The 15,554-nt window shown below is 51.0% G+C and overlaps 1 long non-coding RNA gene across 1 annotated transcript; it reads left to right on the forward strand.

Moving 5' to 3' along the window:
* Positions 1-503: 503 nt before the first annotated feature.
* LOC113938201 lies at positions 504-8,462 on the forward strand. The gene is made up of 3 exons (XR_003524850.1): positions 504-676; positions 6,236-6,501; positions 7,741-8,462. It is a non-coding gene; the product is annotated as an uncharacterized LOC113938201 (long non-coding RNA).
* Positions 8,463-15,554: the final 7,092 nt, after the last annotated feature.

Here is a 15,554-nt window from a genome sequence, read left to right on the forward strand (position 1 = left end):
GCGGAGCCCTTTGGCTGAGCCTGCAGCTTCTCTGATCACTTGTGTCCTTTGGTGCCTGTGTTCCTCACCGGGTCTTACCCAGGGCAGAGCATCTTTGTAGGCACCCAGTGTTTTCGGATTTGTTGATCTGCTTACAAGCAGGGAAACTTGGGTTCATGCCCAATTGTAAAGGTATGTTAATTATCTTCCGGAAAGAATTCAGACTGCCAGCCCTTGGAAAGCATCTGAGCCTCTGAGGGGGGCTCCAGGTCATGTCCTTCTGGGACCTCTGTGGAAGATACAGCTCGTGGAAAAGTTCTGAGCCTTGCTGGTCCTCCGGGGGTGTAGGCCTAAGGGAGGCTCTGGGCTGGCCTTTTGATGCTGAGAAGGCTGGATGTCAGGGCTGGGAGGTCATTGAGCTCGTGTAGACCTGGGAAAACCCAGTCCTAGCAAGAGGAAATGACATTAGTCACTCATTTACTCAGCAGCCGAGAATCTACAGAGGACAGAGAGACCGGTGGCTTCTGACTCATGGACTTTGCTTCGAGAGCTGAGAGACCAGTAGAAAACAGGTTGCAAGTCCTGCAAAGAACACAGAATGCTGTCCTGTGACACAGCGTCCAGATTCAGGGGGGCAGACAGCTGCTGCAAACAACAGCTCATCAGTGAAGGCAACCCTGAGAAGGAGACCTTTGAGGTGAGGCCTGAACGGGGAAGGAGGAAGGTCGGGTAAGGAACAGAGACGAGCGTTCCAGGCAGAGGAATGGCACACGTGAATACTCTGAGCCAGGACGGGGCATGGAGAATTCTAGGACGGTGGATGGAACTTGGTGAACAAGGGGCAGAGAGGGAGGAGCCAAAATGGGAGCAGCAGGAAGGAGATAGATTGGGCAAGCCTTTGTAGGCCAACAGAATGAGTTTGGATTTGGGTTTTAAACGCGGTGCACAGCTATTGGAAGGTTTTGAGCATGGAACTGATATTTTAAAAGAATCTGCATCAACAACTAACGATATACTGTCTGGTGACTAATGTAATACAATAAAATAAAGAATAAAAAATAAATAAAAGAATCAGATTCCTTTGGGGGAGAATGGAGTCAGGTGGCCCATGGGAGGCTGTTGCAATCGTCCAATAAGAGACGATGGGGCGAGGCAGATGAGCAGATCCCGGGGGACAGAACTGACAAGACTGGATGCAGTTTTGCATGGGGGGAAAGGAAAGAATCAGAACGACTGATCTTTTGACTTGAGCAGTTGGGTGGGCAGTGGCATGCTGACTAAAATGGGAGAGATCAGAGGAAGAACAGATGATGGAAGAGGAGGCCATCATTTTAGGTCTAGGAACACGGTAGCTTGAGGTACCCATCGGCTATCTGAGAGGAGATGTCAAGTAGGCAGTTGCACATATGAACCAGAAACTTAGGAGAGGGCCTTAGCTGAAGAAAGGGGTTAGGACCCTGCGGCAGGGAAGGCAATTAGCTTTTCAGTATTTATTTCTCTCATTTTCTTAGTAAGAAGAACTGCAGTCAGCTTATACATTCCATCCCTCAGCTTCCTTTATACCTAGGCATGGCTGTGTTTTGACCATTGAAATATAGTCACAGGGAATGATCCTTAAAAATAGCCTTGCGATCTTTCCCCTTCCTCCATCTTGATAGTTGGAACCTGTCTGCGATGGCTGGTGCCCTGGCAGTGACCCTGGGTCAGGAGGATGGAGACCATATCTTGGATAGGGTGAAGGAGGAAGATAGACAAAGCCCACCTCTTGGATCACTGTGTTGCCTGTATTATATCTGCATTTCTTTTATATAGGGGAAAAGTGAACTTTTAACTTTCTTAAAGTTTATTTTCAAATTAACATACGGTGTAATCGATCTTTTGGGGAGTGTAAAGTTCGAAGAATTTTAACACATGTATAGATTTGTGTAACCACCAACACAGTGAGGATGCAGCATGGCTCCTTCACCCCAGACAACCTTCCTGGGCTAGATCATTGCCCTGATCTGTTCTCCATCACTATAATTTTGTCTTTTTGGAAAGTGTCATATGAAGGGAATCACACAGTGTGTCAACTTTTCCAGACTGACTTTTCACTCAGCAGAATGCACGTAACATGGTTGCTGTGCGAACCAATAGCTCATTCTTGTTCATTCCCAAGTACTACCCCATCGTTTGCAACGCAACGGTTGTGTTTTCTACCTTGAAGGACATCTGACTTGTTTCCAGTTTTAAGTGATTATGGAGAGAGCTGCTAAAAACATACATGTAGAGGTGCTTACATGAATTTACGTTTTTCTTTCCCTAGGGTGAGTATCTAGGAGTGGGATTTCTGGTTTGTGTGGTGAGTATACGTTTGACTCTAAGAAACTGTCAAACTGTTTTCTGGAATGCTGGGATCACTCTGCATTCCCACTAGCAAAGCAAGAGAGTCATTTGCTCCATATCCTCCTCAGCACTTGATAATGCCAGGATTTTGTATTTTAGCTGTTCTCATGGGTATGCAGTGTTACCCCCCATCATGGTTTATTTTTTCTTTAAAGATTTTATTTATTTGAGAGAGAGGGAGAGAGAGAGAGAGCATGAGCAGAAGGGAGGGGCAGAGGGAGAGGGAGAAGCAAACTCCCTGCTGAGCAGGGAGCCCGAGATGCGGGGCTCGATCCCAGGACTCTGAGACCATGACCTGAGCTGAAGGCAGAGCCTTAACCGACTGAGCCACCCAGGTGCCCCAAGGGTGGTAAGTTTTATTCAGAAAATAACATTGGTGATGTGATGGCAAGTATCTGGGCCGGGTGGCTCAGAGGTGGCCTCTGGGAGCAGACCTTTTCTCCTTAGCACACTGTCACCTTGCGTAGGCCCTATACTCAGAGCTGGCTTCACAGCCCTCAACCAGCCTGGTCACACAGGCCCCTCACTCCAAAAGGCCCACCTTTGTCTATTATTCTGCTGCCATCTTGAAATTCCTCCTTTTTGAACGAGGCATCCCACATTTTTATTTTGCAGTATGTCCTGCAAAGTATGTAGCTGGTCTTGCCCACACACTGTGTCCAAGCAGCAAAACAGACAGAAGTAGGGACAGAATTCAACCATCTTTATATACCATCGGCTGCCCTGGTGCACAAACTGGATCGCTTATTTTGATCGCACAAACACAAATCCTGAAGATGCACTCACCTACAAAAATTCATAAGACAAATAGTCCGTCCAGACTTGTTGGGTGGAAACTGCTCTGACCATACTTTATTGTCCCTCTTTTATGTCTCCAAGTCTCTTCTGCTGGGTTAGATTTTTCCCTACCAGAATTACAAGCCCCCAGTTCATAAACACAACAAATGTTTGCCATTGCTGGGGGTGCAGATGAATTCTGTCACTAGAAGCCCATTACAAGAATGTTGTATCAGACAAAATGCCAGTCATGTTTCTTATTTATTGACATTTTATCCTCGTTAGGACTCCGTTTAGAGATGTGGGAACTGCAGCCCAGAGAGGCTATGTAATGTTTACCAAATCATACTGCTAGTAAGTGAGGGAAATCCTCTCTGGCTTCAGTACCGGAGGGGGAGGAGTGGTCTTTCTGATGCGATTTGTTTGAATTCTGATTTTTCTCTGTTGGAGAGGAGGCATGGCTATTTTGGACGTCTTTAATCATCTTCTGGACCTCATAGGCAACAATTCCTAAGAAAGCTATCGTTCCCCTTCATGATACATCGAACATCTCTGTTCTGTTGCTAAGTGTGATTGTTCTATCAAGAGTTTCAACTATCTCCTAGTGGAATGTCTGAAGGAGCGCCATTATCCCTTCAAGTGATGGATATCCATATGAAGAAAGCTATTCATGAAGTTGGAGTCTCCTTTTCTGCTCGGAAAATGAAGCTTTGTATATTTTTCTGTTTTGGCTCATAACTGCTCTCGAAGAGGGAGGAATCGGGCAGAAGTGACGGGGCCTTAGGTATTCCGGAAAGCGGAAGCAGGCCGCACTGGGCCACGTACTGGCCCGCCCCGCCCTGCCCTTCACCCAGATTCCTCCCTGCTCCCCAGGCTCTTTTGGAAACTGGCTTCCGGAGCCTGACACATGTTTCTTTGTCTGGCCCCAGCTGTTAGAATCTGTCTTCATTCATTAAGCAGGAAGGGAGTTCTCAGAAGGGCTTCTGCAGTCTGATGTCAGGGAGCAGCCATGCTTAGACCACAGCAATTTCAAATTAGAGATGTCAAAATAAGCCAGGGGACCGTCACTGAGCACCGCCATGCCCCCGGCAGGTGCTGGACACTTCTCCCTGGCATAATCTGTACTGCCCACGAGAAGGGGCAGGGTGCGCATCATTGTCTTCCTTTTACAGAAAAGGAAACCGAGGCTCAGAAGTTTGTTGGGAGTCTCAGAGCTCAGGCGGGAGTTGAGCCCAGTTTGGCAGGACTCCAAAGTTCCCCGAGCACTCGGCTCACAGCTAACACACCCACAGAAAGCTACAGCCATCTTCCCTGCTCAGAAAAAGCCAAGGGCTCGTCTTTAGGAAATAAACACGCATCTTGGGGGTGGGGGGAATGCTGGTTCTCCCCCAGGCAGGCTCCCACCCCCGGGGGCCTGGCTCACCTCTCTGCTGGGAGGAGCCCCCGCGCTCAGCCCAGTGTGGAGGGGCTGCATTGTCACCGATAATTGTACAGACCCATTCATCAGCGGGAATCTTATTTCAAACAGCTCTCCGACTCTAATGGCACGAAAAGCGTGAACTAAGCACAGTTTAATGAATTCTGATCTCACAGACAGAGGCTGCCTGATCAGGGACAAGGGTGCTCACACACGAGGCTGGAGAAAGTGCTGGGGCCTGAGAAGCAGGGATGCATTCAAATGATCCCCTCGTTCCTTCAAGATGGATAATCTGGTTTTTAGCAAATTTGTCGGAGACGTCCGTTTTCACCGTGACTCGCCCTCCTCTTTCTGGGAAAGTGTACCTTTTAACCCAGAGAACAATAAAGCCCTGTGATCTCATTTGCGCCAACGGAAGGAAATGAGCCGCTTCACTTTGGGCCTAAAAACGGTACCCCAAATTCTTGTAGATTTTTATGGGAAATCTTAAACATCTTAGAAAACCCATATGCACGGCCTAGTCACCCTGTGGTCTTCGAGAAAAAGCAGGGGGAGTTATCATCATTTGAATTCCAAAACAAGACGCACATGGCAGGAGAACTGAACAAGCCTCATCTTCCTCCTGCCGGAGAGCCCAGTCCGTCCTGAGACCACCTTGCACCTTCTCGGTGCTGCATGAAGGAGAAAGTGAGGGTAACAGCCAGAGATGGCATCGGTGGGGTCTGCCCAGGGCTGGGGCCATACCAGGAAATCGGCAAGGTTCTGCCCCATGCATCACCTCATTTACTCCCTACAGCTGCTGCGCGGGCAGGAAAGTCGCCTTCGTTTCATAGGTGAGGCTACCATGAGACGGCACAGAGAGGGTAGGCGACTGGCACGGGGTCACACGGCTACAGAGCGCAGGGTGAGAGCCCGTCCCCACGTCCCAAGTGGACCCCTGACATTCAAGGCAAGCCTCCTCCCCTCTGCGAGTCGCAGCTGTCCATATGTAAAATGAGAAGGCAGGGCTGTCTGAACGCTAGACAGCTTTCACCAACAGTGGTTTCTGTGTCCTAGAAGCGCCTGTCTTCTTCTGGGAGTGGAAAGTGCAGGCTTTATTCCTCGCAGAGGGGTGGGGACAGGGGCAGCTGGGGAGGCAGGAGCAGAGTTCAGTTTTCGCTTCATCCTTCCATGTGCTCAGCACCTCTGTTTCCAGCCTTGGCTTCAGAGCTTGGAACTCAAATGACAGGGACACTGTCCCTGTTTGTGAGGGGCTCACAGGCCTCTAGAGAAAAGAGACACATTAAAAATAAAACCACTGGACGTCAGAGCAGATGCTCCCACAGGGACGGGCCTGGAGAGGAGGTGCTTCCACAGGGACAGGCCCGGGCAGGAGATGCTCCCTCAAGGACAGGCCCGGGGAGGAGGTGCTCCCTCAGGGACAGGCCCGGGGAGTTGTGGGAACAGAGCTGGCAGAGCAACTACCTCTGACTGACCCTGAGTAAGTCATTTAAATGATTTGGGGCCCGAGTGTCCTCATCTTTAAAATGGAATACTAACTTCACAGAGTGGCAGGGAGTGTACTCAGCCCATGGTGGTCGTGTTAGGAATCCGGTGAGTAGTGCAGGGATCTGAGGAGGGCTGTGGATCCTTCTAGGCCACATCAGCCTGAACCGTTCCCCATCCTTTCCCCAACAGGCCAGCCAGCAAGAAGCCTTTGGGAGGCCCTGTGCTTGGACGGAGCATCCTCTGTCATCCATTCCCTGTTCCTCCCTGATGGGCTCCCTGCACGTTTCCCTCTGGCCTTCTCCCCAGGCGGTTACCAGCTAGGACTGGCTAAAAGCTGGAGCTCCGGAGTCGGACACATACCGGCGCCAATCCAGCATTGCTTCACGGCTAGATGTTCAACCGGCCCAAAGCTGTTTGGTCTCTCTAGGCCTCCGTTTCCTCCTCTTGGAGGAGAGGTAATGAGAACACTTCCTGTGCAGTGGCCGTGGGGAGGGAGAGTGAGGGGACCCATGCACAGCACTGAGCTGGGGCCCGGCCGCAGTGGGTGCTAAGTAAGGGCCACCTTTCCCGGCTCCCTCTCCCCGCCTCCCCTTTCTCTCTTCTCCCACCTGCCCCTCTTCTCCCTCCGCCCCGCCGCCTCCTCATTTTTCTTATTAAAGGCAAGGACAAGTGCGGCAGAATTCTCACTCTGGACTCACCTTGTTGAGTTTTGCACATGCTCAGATGGGGTCCCCAGAACCACGTTCAGGGTTGGGAGCCCACGTTTGTTCTATCTATCCAGAGGCCCAAAGACAGACCTGCAGGCATCCTGGAGGCATGCCAAGGTGGGTTTAAATCCCTATCAGCTGTGTGATCATGGGCAAATCACTTACCCTCTCTGAGCCTGAGCTGCCCCAGTGGTAAGACAGGGATAATGACACCTTACTCACAGGCTTGCTGTGAAGAGCAAATGAGATCATCTAATGGACACGACTTTCTCTTCCCTGTCTGGAGACTCAATGCCTGCCCTGTAGAGCACACATTGGGTTGTAAATGTGTCACCCTGTCCCCAACTAATACTGCCACGTCCAGGAGAGGTCTGGCTGCTTCCAGTGAGAGTCCTCCTCCAGGACAGCACCTCTCTGTGGCCTCTCCGCTCGTTTGTTCCACACAGGGGGACGCCGGGTCTGAGGAGCCTGGCTTCTCAAGGATAACATGGCTAAAAGTGACATGGTTTGCTATGGGGTAAGGCTGTGTCTTTAGAGAATACCTCCCCGACAATCCCTTTATCTTGTGGGCATCTCCCCTCTGTTCCATGAGTTAGGCATTTGGTAATAATAGAGATGGCAGTGATAATAATATCTAACACATACTAAGGCTTATCACGTGCCAGGCATGGGGCTGAGCGTATCACTGACGGGACGGGGAAGTGGGCTCACAAGGGTGGCTGCGAACTTTCCATGTTACACGAAGACTCGGAGGCTCTGAGATAAGCAGAAACCCAGCTGCTCACACCAGGTAGAGCTGGGGACTCTGGCCGGCTCTGGCTTTCGTCCAGCCTTCTCTTCTCTGGTGATGCTATGTGGGCTTTCTCAGGTAAAGGAGAAAAACAGATAGAGGACCTGAGCTGGGGATAAGCTGAAAAGTTTTACTGTCTGGTATCTGGATACCCCTTACGATTTATTTGTCATTTGTCTTCCTGAATGCTGTCTTAGGATCCGTGTCAGCAAGAATTCAGCATCCCGGGGTCAATGTGAACTCAGTCCACCACCCACTATGTCTCATGGGTGCTCACTGTGATCTACGCCCTCCCTGAGACCCACGTCCCCCTTGTGATCCGTGTCCTCCTTCTGATCCACATCCTCTGCATGATCCACGTTCTCCCCAGGATCTACGTCTTCCCCGCGATCCGCGTTCTCCCCGGGATCTACGTCTTCCCCGCGATCCGCGTTCTCCCCGGGATCTACGCCTTCCCCGCGATCCGCCTTCTCCCCGGGATCTACGCCTTCCCCGCGATCCGCGTTCTCCCCGGGATCTACGTCTTCCCCGCGATCCGCGTTCTCCCCCGGGATCTACGTCTTCCCCACGATCCGCGTTCTCCCCATGCTGCAGTCCCAGACCAAGTTCTAGTTGCCCACTAAAGCCTATGCCAACCATGGCAGATGGGGTGGTTGCTCCTTCCCGGGAAGGGAAGCCTCATGGGCTCTTGAGGCCAGATTAAACCCTGGTCAAGTGAGAGACCAATGAAGTCCAGCTTTGAGCAGTGAGACATTTTCCCCATGAGTTGAGCCTCATTTCCTTGCCTTTCTTATGCTGTCCCTGTCTGAAATTCTCTTCCCACGTGCTCCATTGGCCAAGTCTTGCTCCACGGGTCCCTTCACACTCCTTTCCCCAGGAAGCTCACCTCAGCACCCCACGTCTGGTTAGGTGCCCTTTCTCTGTGCTCCTACAGCCTGGGACTTGGGCTAGGATGACCCCTGGGGTTGTGTCATGTCATGTAACTGTCTCCTCCGTCAGACCGTGAGCTCTCTGAAGGCATAGGCCTTTGTCATCCATGAGTCCAGGCTACTAGAACAATACTTGTGCTAGTTAGACAGGACCAGCCATCCTGCAGGAACAAATATATCCCGATATTTCAGTGGCTTCATACAACACAGGTGACTTCTCACTCACATTACCACTGGTGCCGGACGTGCAATTCTCCCTAGCCACATTCCATTAAACCTGGCCTGGGGGATCCTGGCTCCATCCATGTAGCTGTGCCATCAGGAGCTCATGGCTTCCTTTCTTCCCAGTGACCCCACGGGGTGATGTTTGGGACCCGGCCTAGGAGAACCAGGCCCCACTGCTTGTCCGAACCCAGCCACGTGTCCCAGCCCCACTGCATGGGAGGCTGAGAAATATTGAGGGGCACGTGGGACTTTGATGAGCATAAAACATCTTTAAGGACGGCCTAGAGAGGTCAGCCTCAGCTCTGTTTCAGGGGAGGACTTCTTAACAGCCAGAGTTCGTGATGAAATGAGAAGTCTTCCTTGGCTCAAGAGCTTTAGGACTGGCTAGCTGACGGGAATAAAGTTGCTTTCCTTCACCTCAGCCAGAGGCTTGAGTTCAGACAAAAATCAGCTTTTTGAAAACAAGGGGCCGGGCCCTGGAAATTCCGTTTAGCCCTGTCAGTCCCGAAGAAGCGCCGTGTTCCCAGCTCGGAGCGTCCTTTGTCCTCCGCGAGCTCCCGAAGCCTGGAGAGGTGACTTCTTTATTCTCGGGAGCTGCTATTTATAACTTCCAAAGGACCCTTACTCCTTTGGTTCTGTACTGAGGCTCAGAAAAGCGAGTCTGCCTCCCCCAGCAGCCCTCCCCCCACGCCAGGCCTCTCTCTCCCCCCAGAGCTATCCCGTAAATAAAGGATGAAAGGCCCCGTAATTATTACCATTCGACAACACAGAGACTGTCAAAACCAGGAGTCCAACAAAAGCCTTTACATAAATCACAGCTGATACAATGGCTCTTGGCTGAAGGAGAGAGAGGCTCAGAGTCTCGGTGCTGCCTAAAGGAGGTCTGTGTTTGGGGGAGGGATTGCCAGAGTCAGCGGCCCCTGGGGGAGAGACAGGGCTTGGCGTCTGCACACAGGACAGCCCGTCCGTCAAGCTGCTTCCCTGACCGACGGTGGAGGTCACAGCATGAGAGTGAAAATCTGGGGGCAGACTCCAGAGGTGACAGCTCCGTGGTGCCGAGTGGCCCAGATAGTTGGGACCATCATGTGGGACCAGCGGTGTCATCAGCAGGTTAGTGAGTGATTCGCCCTGGGAAGACACGCCGGCCTGCGACGGTACGGTGGAGCCACTTGAACCCCGTCGGTGGTGGAGACATTCGGGGCTCTGGGGTCCAAAAGGGGGGCATTGGAGTCCGCTGTTATGCTCAGAGGAAGCTTCCTGAAGGCGGACGTGCCTTGTAGGAAAGGTGGTGCCTTGATAGGCAGAGAGGCGATGCCCTCCGCTTCCCAACCCCAGGGTCGAGCAATGCGGCTGAATCCTATGCGCAGCGAGGACCACATTTCTTGAGAACGAGTGCACAGAGCTGGAATACCAGTACTCCTCCCGGGGAGGAGTCCTGTTCCTGAAGGAGGACCAAGACCTCTCCAGGGGCGGGAACAATTCCAGAGAAGCAGGGAAATTGGTAAGAGAGCTTGTATCTCTGGGCACAGCAATTATTTCTTTCGAAGAAGCCATTCAGTGGGCCATGAAGAAGTCAGTGGCATTTACCAAAGGCCGGAGGCCCCGCTGAGGTACCGATGCCCTCAGACGTTGCCCTGAAGATTTCCGGTCTAGGGCCGGAGGTAGACATAGTCACAAGAACTGTGAGGCAAGGTGTCGTGCACACAGCTGTGCCAGCAGGCAGTGCGGCCGCGGTGGGTGGGGGTGGCTCTGAGTCCAGCTTCCTGGCTTTGCCTCCGTGCCCACCTGCCTGGGGGCTTGGTGATCTTGGGTGATTGATTTATCCTTGCTGGGCCTCAGCCACATCAAAATATTAATGGGGGTGATGAGGACAAAAAGAGAATCAGAATGATGTCTGGTATCTCGTCATGACTCTTATTTTAAATTGCTTAGATAGCAACGGTTTATCAAGCATGTCAACATCCGCTAATCCAAACTCCCCATCTGAAGGTGAGTGGCCGGAGCCTCCAGGAGGCGAGCTGATGTCCCCAAGCCCACGTGGCCGGGCTAGCAGAGCCAGGACTCACCCCACGCTGTGTGACTTTCGTCCTAACGCGAGTGCCCCAGGGGTCCTGCCTGTTTGGTGCTGGGGTGGCGAGCAGGGTGCTCTAAGCTCCTGCACAGTTTTGAGGGGACCCTTAGGGCAGCTGGGAGCCTCATTCACTGTGGCTAGGCCCTGACATGAGTCAGATTTGACCCTTCCCAGAGTTGCCATGCAGGAATGCACGCCCGTGAGCTGAGACACCTGCTCCAGATGATGGCAACTCGTTGGGGCCCAGGGACACCCAGGTGGCTCAGGGTCTGCTTCTTGCTCTGTGTGGATCCCCGTGGCTCTGGGTAGAAGCATGCTTCTGGGGATGGTACAGTCCCCACTGGTCTCTCTTGGGGCCCGGACAGCCTCATCCTCTCTGACCCAGAGTGGCTGCATTCCCACCAGGGCTCTCCACTACCTTCTACCTCAATGGAGCCCCTAGGTTATCCTCTGGGGAATACTATGTGAAGGTCCCCCTTGGATTTGTAAAGCCGCAGGCCATGACCTGCAAGACATAGTCTGGCATTCAGAGTGAACACAGGACCAAGTAGGGTATGTGGTGGCTCCTTCCGCAGAAGATACATCCCGAGCAGGCGGCAAAGTGTTTTCCAATCAATGGTTGTGGCTCATTAGTGAGGCCTGATGTCAATTTGGGAAGCCAAGATCTGCATTTCAAAATACAGAATAGTATATAATATAATATAAGTATATAATAGAATGGAAAATAGAGTGCATTGCACATGGTAAGGTCTGAATTGTTTCAACAAATTTCTGTGTAGCTAGATCTCTGGTGGGATAGGATAGAACCAATATTTCATTATTGCATGATTAAGGAAGGTTTACATCTCCTCTGCTGTGTTTCAGATTCTGAAATAGGCTCAACCCCTGAGTTCAGGGAGATCTGGGTTCGAACGGCTCCAGGCCCCCGGGCTAGAGGCCTCGACCTCTGTTGCATGAGGCCAACACCGCGTGCCTGCTAGGGCCACTGTGAGCATCCCAAAAGAGAAAGCCCATGCAGAACGATTGGTGCGGGGAGGAAGTTCACTAAATGTTCACTCCCTGGCCCCTTCTCCATCCAAGCTGCTGCGGGGTGGGTGAGGGGGGGCATGGTGGAGCAAGTTGGTGTTCAGTCCCTCTCTTTCCTCCACCAGCCATGTGGGGCAACCTAGACCATGGAAGCTTCTCTTGGTGCCAGGCTGAGCTGCCAAGAGCTCTTTCTGAGGCCCCTGTGCCCTGGTCCCAGTGTGGCTAAGATCACCCCCATTTCCACGTGGGGGCTGCAGACACCGTGGGCCTCCCTCCTTCTCTGAGTGCGTCAGACTAGAGCACAGTGCTGAGGCTTGGGGTGAGGGTCAGGCCCAGAACAGGACATCTGTCCATCTGTCTGTCTGTGGAGCGGCACTGGTGATTGGATCACCCTCTGCTCTCCTGTTCTCTCCCCTTCACGCCACCTGACAGCCTTACACAGAAAGCCAGCCTCGCCAGACCTGCCCCCTGAGTTGGTGGCACGGGGGAAGATGAGGGAATTAACTTCTGGCCTGCTGACAGGGGTGCAGCCTGCCAAAGCCGCCCGGGGAATTTGGTTCCTTTCCTTTGCTGACTTGGTGCCAGCCACAAGAGCGGATTAAGCAGGGAAATTCTGCATGGAGAACTCTCCCCTTGGCGCTCCAATCCCATTGTCTCCTGAGAATGACAGCCGCTGGTGGTGCCAACACACACCACTCCACTGGCACGTCCCCAGAACAGATCAGCTTCCCGTTCCTGAAAAGAGGGATTTGTTAAAGAACTGGAGTTAAAAGAAAGAAGGAGAGGCAGGAGAGGGCGAGGCCACGGAGTCAAAGTTATGCCGGGTCTGTTAATTAAAGGAGCAAGGCCTCTGGGGCTAATGCCGGTGCTGGTGCTTTGCAGACTCCTCGGAGGGGCACTTCGGTTCTGCTCGCTCTTCCTGAGCACCTGCTGGGGGTGAGGCATTGGGCTCGGTGTTGGCTGGTGGGGTGGCGTTGAACAACCAACCCCCTTAAGAGAGAGGCGTAAAAGAGTCTTTCCCTATTTGCTCTGAAGAACACAAAACCCTGGGCTAAAAACAGCTGATATTTATTGAGCACTTACTATGTGCCAGGTACTGTCTTCAGTTTTTTATTCCCATTGGTTAATTTAATCACAGTGACCTGACAAGGTCCGTATTATTATTATTATATCACTACTTTAAACATGAGAACACTTAAAGCCTAGAGAGTGATGGGCTGCAAATGTTAACAGCTGATCTCTGGGAGAGATATCAAAATAAAAACAAGCCCTAATGACAGCATTTGCCAATTTCCGTGATGTCCAGACGCCTGCGGTGTCCGGTTTTAAGCTCCCAATGGGCCCTCATTGGGCGTGGAGTTGGGAAGACTCAGGCGTGCGGTCTGTGGCCCACGAACGGGCTCCAATACACCAACGAGTGTTAAGAGGCTCGTGCAAGCACCTGCCGTAAGTGGATGAATCAAGTTGGGTACTCAGGTCTCCCAGTTCCTGAGCCCACTCTGTCTGTCACTGGGCAGTCCCAGCTGGGGTGTCCCAGGGAAGGGGCCAAATGGAGAGGTTGTTGATCTGGAGACTAGATGAGCTGGGGTGGGATGTTCCCGGCAATTCTGAGTTCCCACCTAAATGGTGGTCTTTGCCCTTCCTTCTGCTTCGTCCTTCTCCCTGAAGAGCAACTAGCCCTGGGAACTCCGGCTATTGGAAGACTTGGGTACAACGCAAATTTTCTTTTTATTTATTTTTCTAAAAGATTTTATTTATTTATTTGACAGAGAGAGAGACAGCGAGAGAGGGAACACAAGCAGGGGGAGTGGGAGAGGGAGAAGCAGGTTTCCTGCTGAGCAGGGAGCCCGAGGCGGGGCTCCATCCCAGGACCCTGGGACCATGACCTGAGCTGAAGGCAGACGCTTAACGACTGAGCCACCCAGGCACCCCCATTGCAAATTTTCTGATGCAGAACAAAAAATGTTGAGACACCTTTGGTCCCAGCTAAAAAAAATTTGGTAACCACGGATGAGGTCTTTAAATCCTCTCTTTGTACATCATTTTCATTTCATTATCACAGCATGCTTGTGACAAATACAGTTACAGTTTGTCAGTGTAAGAGTGAAAAGATAGTCTCCTGCTGCCAGTTTCCCCCCTTTTGCGTATCCCACGTGCTGGCTGATTTGCCTTCTTGGATCATTAACATCCCCATCGTCTCCTGACAGAAATCTTCAGTAACCCCCATTACCTCCAGAGTGAGTCCAGGCTTTTTAGTTTGGCATTCAAGACCCGCCAAGATCTTAAACATCCACACATCCATCTTCCATCCATCCACCCACCTATCCATCCATCCATCCACTGATACGACATGCACTCAATAAATGGCACTCTATCAAGTGAAATATGACCATCCCAACTTTATCTTCTATTACCTTCCATTCACTCATTCATACTATCTATTAGTCATTGTCGAGCATTTATCATCGGCTGGGTTCTGGGGACACAAAGATAAACAAAACACTGATTCTGCCTTTTTTTTTTTTTTAAGGTTTTTTATTTATTTATTCATGAGAGACAGAGAGAGAGAGAGAGAGAGAGGCAGAGGGAGAAGCAGGCTCCCAAGGAGCAGGGAGCCCGATGCGGGACTTGATCCCAGGACTCTGGGATCATGACCTGAGCCGAAGGCAGACGCTTAACCATCTGAGCCACCCAGGCGCCCTGATTCTGCTTTTGAGTGCTGTCTATCTCAGGGACATCTGATTGTTTGCTCTTGCCAAAATATTTTCCTGCCTCTGTGCTTTCGTGCACACCGTTTTCTCCACCTGGGAGGCCTTCTTTATGTTTCTGAAGAGCCAAGTTTTCTTCAAGGTCAATGCCGCAATGATGCCTCCTTCATGAAGCTTCTCCTAGTCCCCTGAACTTCCTAGTCAAGCTGGACCCCATCACGTCTTCCCCGGACTCTAACTGGGATCTTTTTTTCCTCTCAAGACCTGCTTGTTTCTCTTTTGTCTTAAACCCATTTGTATCCAAGTCCACTCTCTGTTGCTAGAAACTGACCTTCTGGAGCTCTGGGATTCAGTGGACTCACACTCACCTTCGTTCAGGGAGCAGGTGAGCAGGAAGTGCCCATGGGATGAATGATAGAGAAACCCTAAAGGTGAGGAAATGCTGGCTTCTTTTTGTTGCCAAGCCCCTACATTTGGCACGAGAGTACAAAGAAGGCATTTGCAAATAGAAAACCACTCTAGGGCCATTTGCACTCCTTACAAATTGCATGGTATGTCTTTCGTTCCTCTCTTAAATTTTTATTTTTACGGTAGTTTTACTAAAACTCCCACTCCTGGGGGCAAATTAATAAATTCAAACATAAGGTATTAGAACTTGAAGAGACCTAAAAGATCCTTTGCTTTGGCCCCTAATTTCAGATCTGAGAAAATCTGGCCCAGGGTGGCAAAATATCATAGTCAGATTACCCTGTGAGTGATCACAGTGAATTGTATAATACACCGTAGTGATCACTTAGAGAGGGTCATTCATCCATTCATCCCACTATTCTACAAGTCGACTATGTGTCTGGCAAAAGATGATTCTAAACCATCAAGAGAAAGGTAAAATGTACTGGTGTGTAGTCTAATTCTTTAGAAATGTTTTCATTAAGAGTAGCAAAAATGGAAGCAAATGACAGCTCATAGAAGAGAAATTCCAGTTATCTGGAAAAATAGCTACGTGAAGTGCCCCCATTTTATGTGCTAAGACGCCAGTAAGATGGGGTCATATA

This window comes from Zalophus californianus, chromosome 8 (assembly GCF_009762305.2).
Source record: "Zalophus californianus isolate mZalCal1 chromosome 8, mZalCal1.pri.v2, whole genome shotgun sequence".
In the NCBI taxonomy this organism is placed as follows: Eukaryota; Metazoa; Chordata; class Mammalia; order Carnivora; family Otariidae; genus Zalophus; species Zalophus californianus.